Raw genomic sequence first — 9,942 nt, 5'->3', positions numbered from 1 at the left:
TAACGTATACAAGTGTGTTGCATACAATACATCGTCTGCACTTCGTGCCACAGGAGGGGCCTCTTTGAGTGATTTCTGGAGTGTGCCAACTAAACATGTTCTTCTTTGTTCCAGCTCATTCGCCAGTTTCACAGAAGTGAAGAAGTTGTTAGTCATGATGTTACGACCACAGTTTGAGGAATGGCTGTTCCAGCTTCATAACGACATTGTGACCAAGACTCTTGCTTGGATCATAAGTTTTAGGTTTCCCACAGTAAGGGAATCCATTTAGGATGTAGCACTTGTCAGCATCACGCAAAAAACAGTATTTTATGCCATATTTATCAGGTTTATTTGCATGTACTGTATGAATGGTCACCTGCTCTTGCTAGGTTATAGCTGCTCATCAACAGCCTCAATTTTTTGTTGAACATCTAGAGTATAAGTTTGTGGAAGTGACAGCACTGTCCAAGATGATAAACAATGCAGTCTTGATTGAGACAGCACCCTCAGCCCAATCCCGGGCATTACTCACCTGTGTCCAGCTGGGTGATATTGCTTTTTCCGTCACTTCTTATAAAAGCTTCAAAAAGGTCCAGGGGATTATTTTCCATCCCGACCACCTCTTGCAGTCTGACAGCGAGCTCCACGCCAATTTAGAATGTCGGGGTGTTCATTTAATCCGGCACGTTTACATGGGACCTGAAGAAAAAAAGGGTTGCTACTGGTGCCTTCGTCTTGTCCTTTGAGGGTGATTCATTGCCTGAAAAGGTCAAGGTGATGGTTTACCACTGTGACATCAAACCATACGTCCCTCTCCCTATGCAGTGCTTTAAGTGCTGGAAATTCGGTTACATGTCTTCCCGCTGCACTTGAGCACCACATGTCGTGACTGCAAATGTTGAGTGCATCCAGATACTCCATGTGCGCCTCCTCCCACTTGCATCAACTGTGGAGAGCACCACTCCCCCTACTCGCCAGAATGCACAGTACTCCAAAAGGAGTGGAAAATCATGGAGTAAAATATCCTAGACTGGTTGACTTACCAAGAGGCTAAGCGTAAATTTGAATGACGTTGACGTCCACACAAGCTGCAGCTACTTCAGTATCGCCGTCACAAATGCCAGTAGTTTCACACACTGTGCCACAAACAGTGGGCCCTCTTGGCCTCCAGAATACATCCACCCCCTTGGCAGTAGGGGATAAATCTTATCTCATTGCTCCCAAAGCACCTAATTCAGGAGCATTGCCCCCCCCAAATGCCGGGGACATCAGTCCCGTCTTCCCAGCCAGAGAAGCAACAGTGTCCTCTGGCTCCTCTCATGCAGAAGGGGTCCATTGGGGCCCTCTCTTCCAAGGTCTCTACTAATGCCACAGTGGACACCTGGCAGTGGCTAAATGAGCCAAAAGCTGCTGGACAAAGAGCATCACAATCTTCCTCCATGCCTGAAGCTACTTCGAAGAAGTCCTTTCAGCAAGCTCCTAAAGAGAAGTGAGAGGGCAAGCAATCTAAAAAGAAGACTGCAAAGAAACAGGATCCTTTGGCGGCCCCAACACCACCACTCTGTGCCAATTCTGCAGATGAGGATGAGGTGAAGATCTTAGTGTCCCCTGAGGACCTTGATCTTACTGATGCCTCATCCATAGTAGGAATGGATACCAATATTCAATCGGTGGCAGCAGGTGATCCTGAGGAGTAGCCTGCCTCCTTTCACATTTCATGCTTTCCCAGCCTCACGATAACGTCATCCTCCATTGGAATTGCTGCGGTCTTTTCCATCAGCTGGCTGAGCTATGGCAACTGTTAAGCTTTACACCTGCTTTCTGCATTGCTCTCCAGGAAATGTGGTTCCCAGCAATGCAGATCCATGCCCTCTGTGGCTGTAGGGGTTATTACAAGAACCATAGAGACTTTAATAGAGTATCAGGTGGAGTTTGTGTCTATGTCCTGAACTCTGTATGTAGTGAACCTTTGCCCCTTCAAACTCCTCTTGAAGCTGTGGGTGTCAGGATAAGGATGACACAGGAAATAACCGTCTGCAGTGTATATCTTTCCTCCAGATGGTGGAATACCCCTGAATGTATTGGCTGAACTGATTCATCAGCTCCCTAAACCTTTCCTACTTTCGGGAGATCTTAACACTCGTAACCCCTTATGGGGTGGCACAATGCTTACTGGCCGAAGGAGATATGTCGAAAATTTACTGTCTCAACTCTGACCTCTGCCTCTTAAATACTGGGGCCCCCACACATTTAAGTGTAGCTCATGGTACTTACTCAGCCATTGTTTTATCCCTCTGTAGCCCAGGGCTTCTCCCATCTTTCCACTGGAGAGCCCACAATGACTTGTGTGGTAGTGACCACTTTCCCATCTTCCTGTCACTCCCCCGGCGTCATGCCTATGGACACCTACCCAGATGGGCTTTAAACAAGGCAGACAGAAGCTTTCACCTCTGCTGTCACCTTTGCATCTCCACCACACAGTAACATTGATGTGGTGGTTGAGTGAGTCACAAGGACGATAGTTTCTGTGGCGGAAAATGCGATCCCTTGTTCCTTAGGGTACCCCTAACGAAAGTCAGTACCTTGCTGGTCGCCGGAAATTCCTGAGGCAATTAAAGAGCATCGGCGAGCTATATATCAACATAAGCAGCACCCTTCCTCGGAGCACCTAATAGCTTTTAAATGGCTCCGTGCCTGTGTTCGCCCACTTATAAAAAGATGGAAACAGAAGTGTTGGGAGAGGTACATCTCAACCGTTGGGTGCCATATGGCACCTTCCCAGGTCTGGACGAAGATCAGACTTGTTCTTGGGTACCAAACTCTGACAGGTATCCCTGGCATTAACATCAACGGCATGTTATGTACTGAAGCAAATGCCATTGCCAAGCACTTAGCTGAGCACTATGCTCAAGCCTCCCTGTCAGAGAATTACCCCTCCCCCATCTGTCACAACCTCAAACGGTCAGCACCCTTGCACGTTGCCCCGATACAGCAACTGGACCAGATCACATCCACAGTCAGGTGATTAAACATCTCTCATCAGACTAATACCGCGATACAGCAACTGGACCAGATCGCATCCACAGTCAGGTGATTAAACATCTCTCGTCAGACTAAAAGTGACATCTCCTTGTTATCTTCAACCAGATCTGGTCTGATGGCACCTTCCATCACAGTGGTGGGAGAGCACTATCATTCCAGTGCTGAAACTCTGTAAAAACTTGCTCGATTTGGATAGCTATCAGCCTTATCGATGTTCTTTGTAAGCTGTTAGAGTATATGGTAAGTCGGCGGTTGTGTTAGCTCCTGGAGTCACAGGGCCTACTGTCTCCATGCCAGGGTGGTTTCCACCAGAGTTGCTCTACCACTGATAATCTTGTGTCCCTCGAGTTTGCCATCGAACAGCCTCTTCGAGGTTGCCGTCTTTTTTGATTTACGGAAAGCATATGACACAACCTGGCGACATCATATCCTTGCCACTTTATATGAGTGGGGTCTCCGGGGCCCATTCCCAGTTTTTATACAAAACTTCCTGTTGGTCCATACTTTCCATATCCAAGTTGGTGCTTCCCATAGTTCCCCCTATATCCAGGAGAATGGAGTCCTGCAGGACTCTGTATTGAGTGCCTCTTTATTTTTAGTGTCAATTAACAGTCTAGCAGCGGCGCATACAGGAAGCCATCCACAATGCGCAGTCATGGGCTGTAGCCCATGGCCTTCAGTTTTCAGCAAAAAAGTCACGTGTCGTGCACATCAGTCGGCATTGTACCATTCATCCGGAACCAGAACTTTACCTTAATGATGATACATTCATGGTAGTGGAGACATATTGAGTCTTAGGACTGGTTTTCAACTCTTGATTAACTTGGCTTCCTCATCTTCGTCAGCTTAAGCAGAAGTGCTGCCAGCACCTCAATGTCCTCTGCCTGAGCAACACCAACTGGGGTGCAGATAGCTCTACACTGCTGCGACTCTACAAGAGCCCTTGTTCAATCCCACCTTCACTGTGGGAGTGTGGTTTATGGTTCGGCGGCACCCTCAGCATTGCATTTACTCAACCCAGTGCACCACTGCACAGTTCGACTAGCGACAGGAGCTTTTGGGAAGAGTCCGTTGACCAGCATACTTATGGAAGCTGTAGTACCTCCATTGCAGATCAGATGCGCACAACTGCTCACCAGATAATCCTGAGCATCCAAATTACTGTCTCTTTTTCCCAACCACAGCGGTTCATCTTTCAGATCAGGGCTTAAGATTGCGGCTCGCATCAGATCCCTTCTGTCTGAAATGGAGTCCTTACCCTTACCACACTGCTTGAGGTCCATTCACATACACCTCCATGGTTGTAACCTAGGCCGAAGATTCGTCTGAACCTTTCACTTGGCCCTAAGGACTCGGTTAACCCTGCAGCTGTCTGCTGTCACTTCCTTTCGATTCTTGACATGCCCCGGGGCTCTGAAGCGGTTTACAGCGACGGCACGATGGCTTTCCTATGTTTACAGAGGACATATTGAAGAACAATTCTTGCCAGACAGCTGCAGTGTTTTCACTACAGAGCTGGCGGCCATATCTCGCACTCTTGAGCATATCTGCTCATGCCCTGGCGAGTCGTTTCTTCTCTATACTGACTTCTTGAGCAGCCTACAAGCTATCGACCAGTCCTACCCTTGCCATTCTTTGGTAGCGGCGATCCAGGAGTCCATCTATGCTCTTGAATGGTCCAGTCATTCAGTGGTGTTTGTCTGGACCCCAGGAAATATCGGCATCCCAGGCAATGAACTTGCTGACAGGCTGGCCAAACGGGCTACACGAAAACTGCTTATGGAGATCGGCTTTCCTGTAACTGACTTGTGTTCCTTATGTTGCAAGGTTTTTCAGCATTGGGAGAAGGAGTGGCATAACAGTATGCACAACAAACTGTGTCATTAAGGAGACTACGAATGTTTGGAAGTCATCCATGCATGCCTCTCGCAGGGACTGCCGGCTCCTGAGCCATGAAGACCCATCTCAGTGTCGGTGTACACCCGGTTGACAGTGGCCCATATTCTGTTGCGCTGTCCTACTTTGGCTGCCCTGCGATGAAATCTTCAGTTACTAGACTTTTTGCCATCACCTCATCAGCTGATTTGCTTTTGCATTTTATCCTTGAGTATGCGTTTTATCAGTCTCTCTAAGTTTTAGCACATGTTCTTTGTCTCTCTGAGTCCTTTTTATTCTCATGGTCAGCCATCCATGGTAATCTGCTTTCTTGTTTTAATCTCTTCTACCTTTTTCTTATGTCTCTGCGAGTTTCTTGTCCTTTTTTGTTCCTTGTAGTGTTTGTTGCCTTTCTGTCATTCTTGTGGTTTTTCCTTTCTGTCGGTGTTGTGGTGTACCTGTTGCTGTTGCAACAGGAACAAGGGATTGATGACCAAGCAGTTTGGTCCCTTCCCCCCTTTCAAACCAACCAACCAATCAATCCATGTTCACTTGGTGCCATCAGAACTCTTCACTTCCTTGCCAGAGCGTGGGTGCCACACAGCACTTCCTCTTCCTTGTCCTGGATGAGCTGCTGAACCACAACTGGTACCCAGTGTACTGCGACCATGTCCAGATCTCGACATTCTGTCAACTTCAATGCCTGCCACACTGCCACCATCTTGCGAGTTGTTCAGAACAACGTTGTCCCCTGCAGATGAATTGTGTGTCAAAATTCTTTGTAATTAGTAAGAGAGGGAGAAGACCGGCCATGACAAATACAGACTTCTGTGCTTACGTCAGGTGATCAGTGACTTTGCATTTCTGTCATGAAAAAGATTTATTCATCAGTGACTTACCAATCCCTTCTTCTAGTCAAGTTGTGCCACAAACTCATCTTCTCCCCAATTCTACTCAATACCTCCTCATTAGTTATGTGATATACCCATCTAATCTTCAGCATTTTTCTGTAGCACCACATTTCGAAAGCTTCTATTCTCTTCTTGTCCAAACTATTTATCGTCCATGTTTCACTTCCGTACATGGCTACACTCCATACAAATACTTTCAGAAACGACTTCCTGACACTTAAATCTATACTTGATGTTAACAAATTTCTCTTCTTCAGAAACGCTTTACTTGCCTTTGCCAGTCTGCATTTTATATCCTCTCTACTTCGACCATCATCAGTTATTTTGTTCCCCAAATAGCAAAACTCCTTTACTACTTTAAGTGTCTCATTTCCTAATCTAATTCCCTCAGCATCACCCGACTTAATTCGACTACACTCCATTATCCTCGTTTTGCTTTTGTTGATGTTCATCTTATATCCTCCTTTCAAGACACTGTCCATTCCGTTCAGCTGCCCTTCAAAGTCCTACTCATGGAATATGATGAAAAAATAATAGCTCCAATTTCTGCCACAAGGTGAAAATATGGTGCTGTAACAGTCAGAATGTGAATGCTTCCCTTATTGGTAGCAGTATGCTGTTTGTCGCTTGGCAATGCTTATTGATTTCTTTTATGGGTTGTAAAGAGTTAAGAAGGTTGAAGTTTCTAATACAAAATAAAATAGCTCTTTAGAAGAAAAACTGTGCTCTGCTGATAGTCGTTTTATCAGAACAGCAGTAGTAGCAGCACTGCATTGCTTGAATAATGCTGAACAGCTGTGAAGGGAGCCCATGTCAATAAATGGGCAAAAGAACATGAATAAGAAATTTGAAGAAATGGGTGACTTAGGGGGTGCAGCAGGAAGGAGTCGGCGGCCCATACCCACGGCAATTAAAGAAGTTGTAGCTATAGCTGACCCTGCAGCACATTCCGCAGATTCTGTAGCCAGCGCTCAAGCTGTATAATAGGAATTCTCTCTCCCCTGTTCAAAAGATTTTGTGATATATTTTATACTGATACCCCTACAAGATTCAGAATGTAGACCAAGTGAAGCCTCAAAAATAGGCTACAATGCCGTGACTTGGCCCTCGTTGTTTGAAAGTGGATGACATGGCTAGTATCTGTTCTCTGCACAGTACTGTAAATGCACAGAACTGTTGCATATGGGACTCTGCTCCACTACAAGTTGTGCAGATACATCCACTGCACTCAGCTTTTGTTACTCTGTGGTGTGGTTTCACAAGCTCCTATTTTCTCAGTCCGTTTTCTTTGTAGTAGATGACACCACATGGGCCTGTTAGGTGTGCAATGATTTCTGCACATTATAAAGACCTGCATGTGCAAAATGTGATTCCAGCATTGCAAGAAATTTACTTCGAGAAAACTTTAGTAATGACCATATCATCCCCAGGGAATTTCAAGCTGAGTGGCCTTCCCTGTCCCCTGACCTAAATCCATGTGACTTTTGGTTGTGGGGATCGCGGAAAGATCATTTCTACAGTGATTTATCTGGACTCCCTGTGGTCTGAAGACACATTGCTCTCACTATACCAGATGTGCTGCAAGCAACTGTCAACCATGGCTGTTAAGGATGTAACGTGTTGTTGAGTCAGGAGATGATACTGAACATGTATTGTAACTTGTGAGCATGTCCCAATAAACATGCCATAACTACCATTAACATGTGTTTGATCATTCCTCCCCTTTTCCTGCACCCATACCACATTCTGACTGCTTACAGTGCCATTGTTTCACCTGGTAGCAGAAAGTGTAACTATTATTTTCTCATCATACTCTGAGTGTTCTGATTAATGAGAATATCTACGATCTTTCAGCATGCTACAATATATGCAGCCTGCACTGCAACACTCAGAGCACTGTCAGTTTAATTATAACCACCAGATACTTTGTAAAGTTCTAATGAAATTGCATATTCTAAAAAAGTAAGCCTGATAGTTTTATAACAATGAAGAAAACATTTGACACTGTGTTCTTATACAATTTCTTTTTTTCAAAAATTCAGAAAGTATTGATTTTGAGTAGTTGCTTTTGACATCCAAATTGCTGCAGAAATGCTTGCTTACCTTGAACACTACCATATACAGAGGCTTCAGTGCTAAAGTAATAGTACTTTTTACAAACAACTAGCTTTTAAAAAATGTTAGATATTATTATCTACTGAACTATTACAGTTAGAGTAGTTGGTCACAGCAGTGTTTTTCGAGAAAAGCACTAGTTAATGTAATGACCAACTATTCAAGCTGTAAACAGTTTAGAGGATGATAATCTTTAACCATCTGACCACTGCTGTAGTGCAGTGGCGATAACCATCTGACTTATATCCACTCCTAACGCAAGAGGTGTGTCAAGATTAGGATGAGTTAGAAGCACTGCATCTGCCATGCTTTGTTTTGCGGTCTCGGATGCAGAACACAGCCTCAGTCAATTGCACTGGGGAGATACCTTTTGTTGTAACACTAGTCAGCACTGCACTCAAAGATTCCTGCGTTTCTGCTGTGTGAAGTATCCAGACAACTAGAAAAATATGGAGATATACTGGACATAAACAAGATTTACAGATAGCCTGAAGTGATGTTTCTTGGTCTTAAGATCTGTACTGTGGTCTCTCTAGCTCCGACAGAGAAAGTTGACACAATTTTACAGTTATCTAAGCCAACCACAAGCAAGGTATTGCATTGGTTTCATGATGTGCTGAATTTTTATCATCACCACCTGCCTTATGCAGCAGAATTGCAGGAAACATTGACTGAGGATATGTGCTCCACAGTTAAGGCTGCAAAACAGAGCATAGATGATGCAGTGCTTCTAGCTCATTCTAAGTTTGACGTAGCTCTTGCATTAGCAGTGGATGCAAGCCAGATAGCTATCGATACAGCACTACAGTAGTGGGCAGGTGCTTCATGGCAACCCGTGGCATGCTTTTCATGAAAACTGTCACCATGTCAAAGACACTGGAGCACATAGATCGCAAACTACTGGCAGTGTATGAACCAGTGAAATACTTACATCTGCAAGTCTAAGCACGAGTGTTCATGATATTCATGGACTATAGACCACTGACTTTCGCATTCAAGTGGAACAGTGCCAAGTGCTCTTCTCACCAATTCGGCCATCTAGAGTTTGTAGCCCACTTCACTACTGATGTCGGACACATTTTGTAAATCGATAACGTAGTGGCCGACTATGTATCACCCATCGGCAGCATGACAAGTTCTATTGATTTTGCTACACTGACTTGTGCACAGCAAGAAGACAAACATTTGAGGATAATGCAGTGTCAGCATTACAATTGCAGCTTATTGACATTTGGGAAGAAAATGCCAAGCTCTACTCCAGCGTCTCTCATAGATGACCTCGCCCGTTTCTTCCACAAGCATTCAGAAGCGAGATTTTGACAGCATCCATAATGTGTGCCATCCAGGAGTTCATCCCATTTTTCAAATCGGCTTTCAATGTTCTGCATTGTCGGGCATAAGAATGAACTGTTGAGAATGGACAAGATCATGTTTGCAATGCCACAGATGTAAAGTATCTGACCATGTTCTGTGACTTTGCCAATACAGCTGTAAATTTTGCCCATGTATAAGTAGATGTTGTGGGACAGCTTCCTCCATCAAATGGTCAACACTACTGTTTCACAATGACCAACCATTCTTGCTTGCTGATAATATTACCGCTGAAACATTAGCCTCTACCTTTGTGTCCACAGGTTACTGAGATTTGGGTGCATACAGCGTACTACTACCGACTGTGGACAGCAATTTGAGTCAAACCTGATCGCGCAGCTTGCCAAGTTTTCTGTGTATGCCCACAACTGGACCACTGGTTACCATTTCCTTAGCAATAACATTGTCAAATACTGGTATCATTTCTTGAACACGGCACTCGTGTCATGAAAACACATGGATTTTGCTCTTCCAACAGTTCTTTTGGTTCACAAATAACTTATAACCCCAACATCAATTTCTCAGTCAGGAGACTGTGTATGGAGACACATTGTCTCTGTCTGGCAAATTCATTGATGTCGATACACTGCATACTTCCTCTTAAGGCCAACTGGATTTCTTAAGTTGCCTGCAAAACCATGTTGCA

Source organism: Schistocerca gregaria, chromosome 7, assembly GCF_023897955.1.
Source record: "Schistocerca gregaria isolate iqSchGreg1 chromosome 7, iqSchGreg1.2, whole genome shotgun sequence".
NCBI classification, from domain to species: Eukaryota; Metazoa; Arthropoda; class Insecta; order Orthoptera; family Acrididae; genus Schistocerca; species Schistocerca gregaria.
This window is presented reverse-complemented; position numbering follows the sequence as displayed.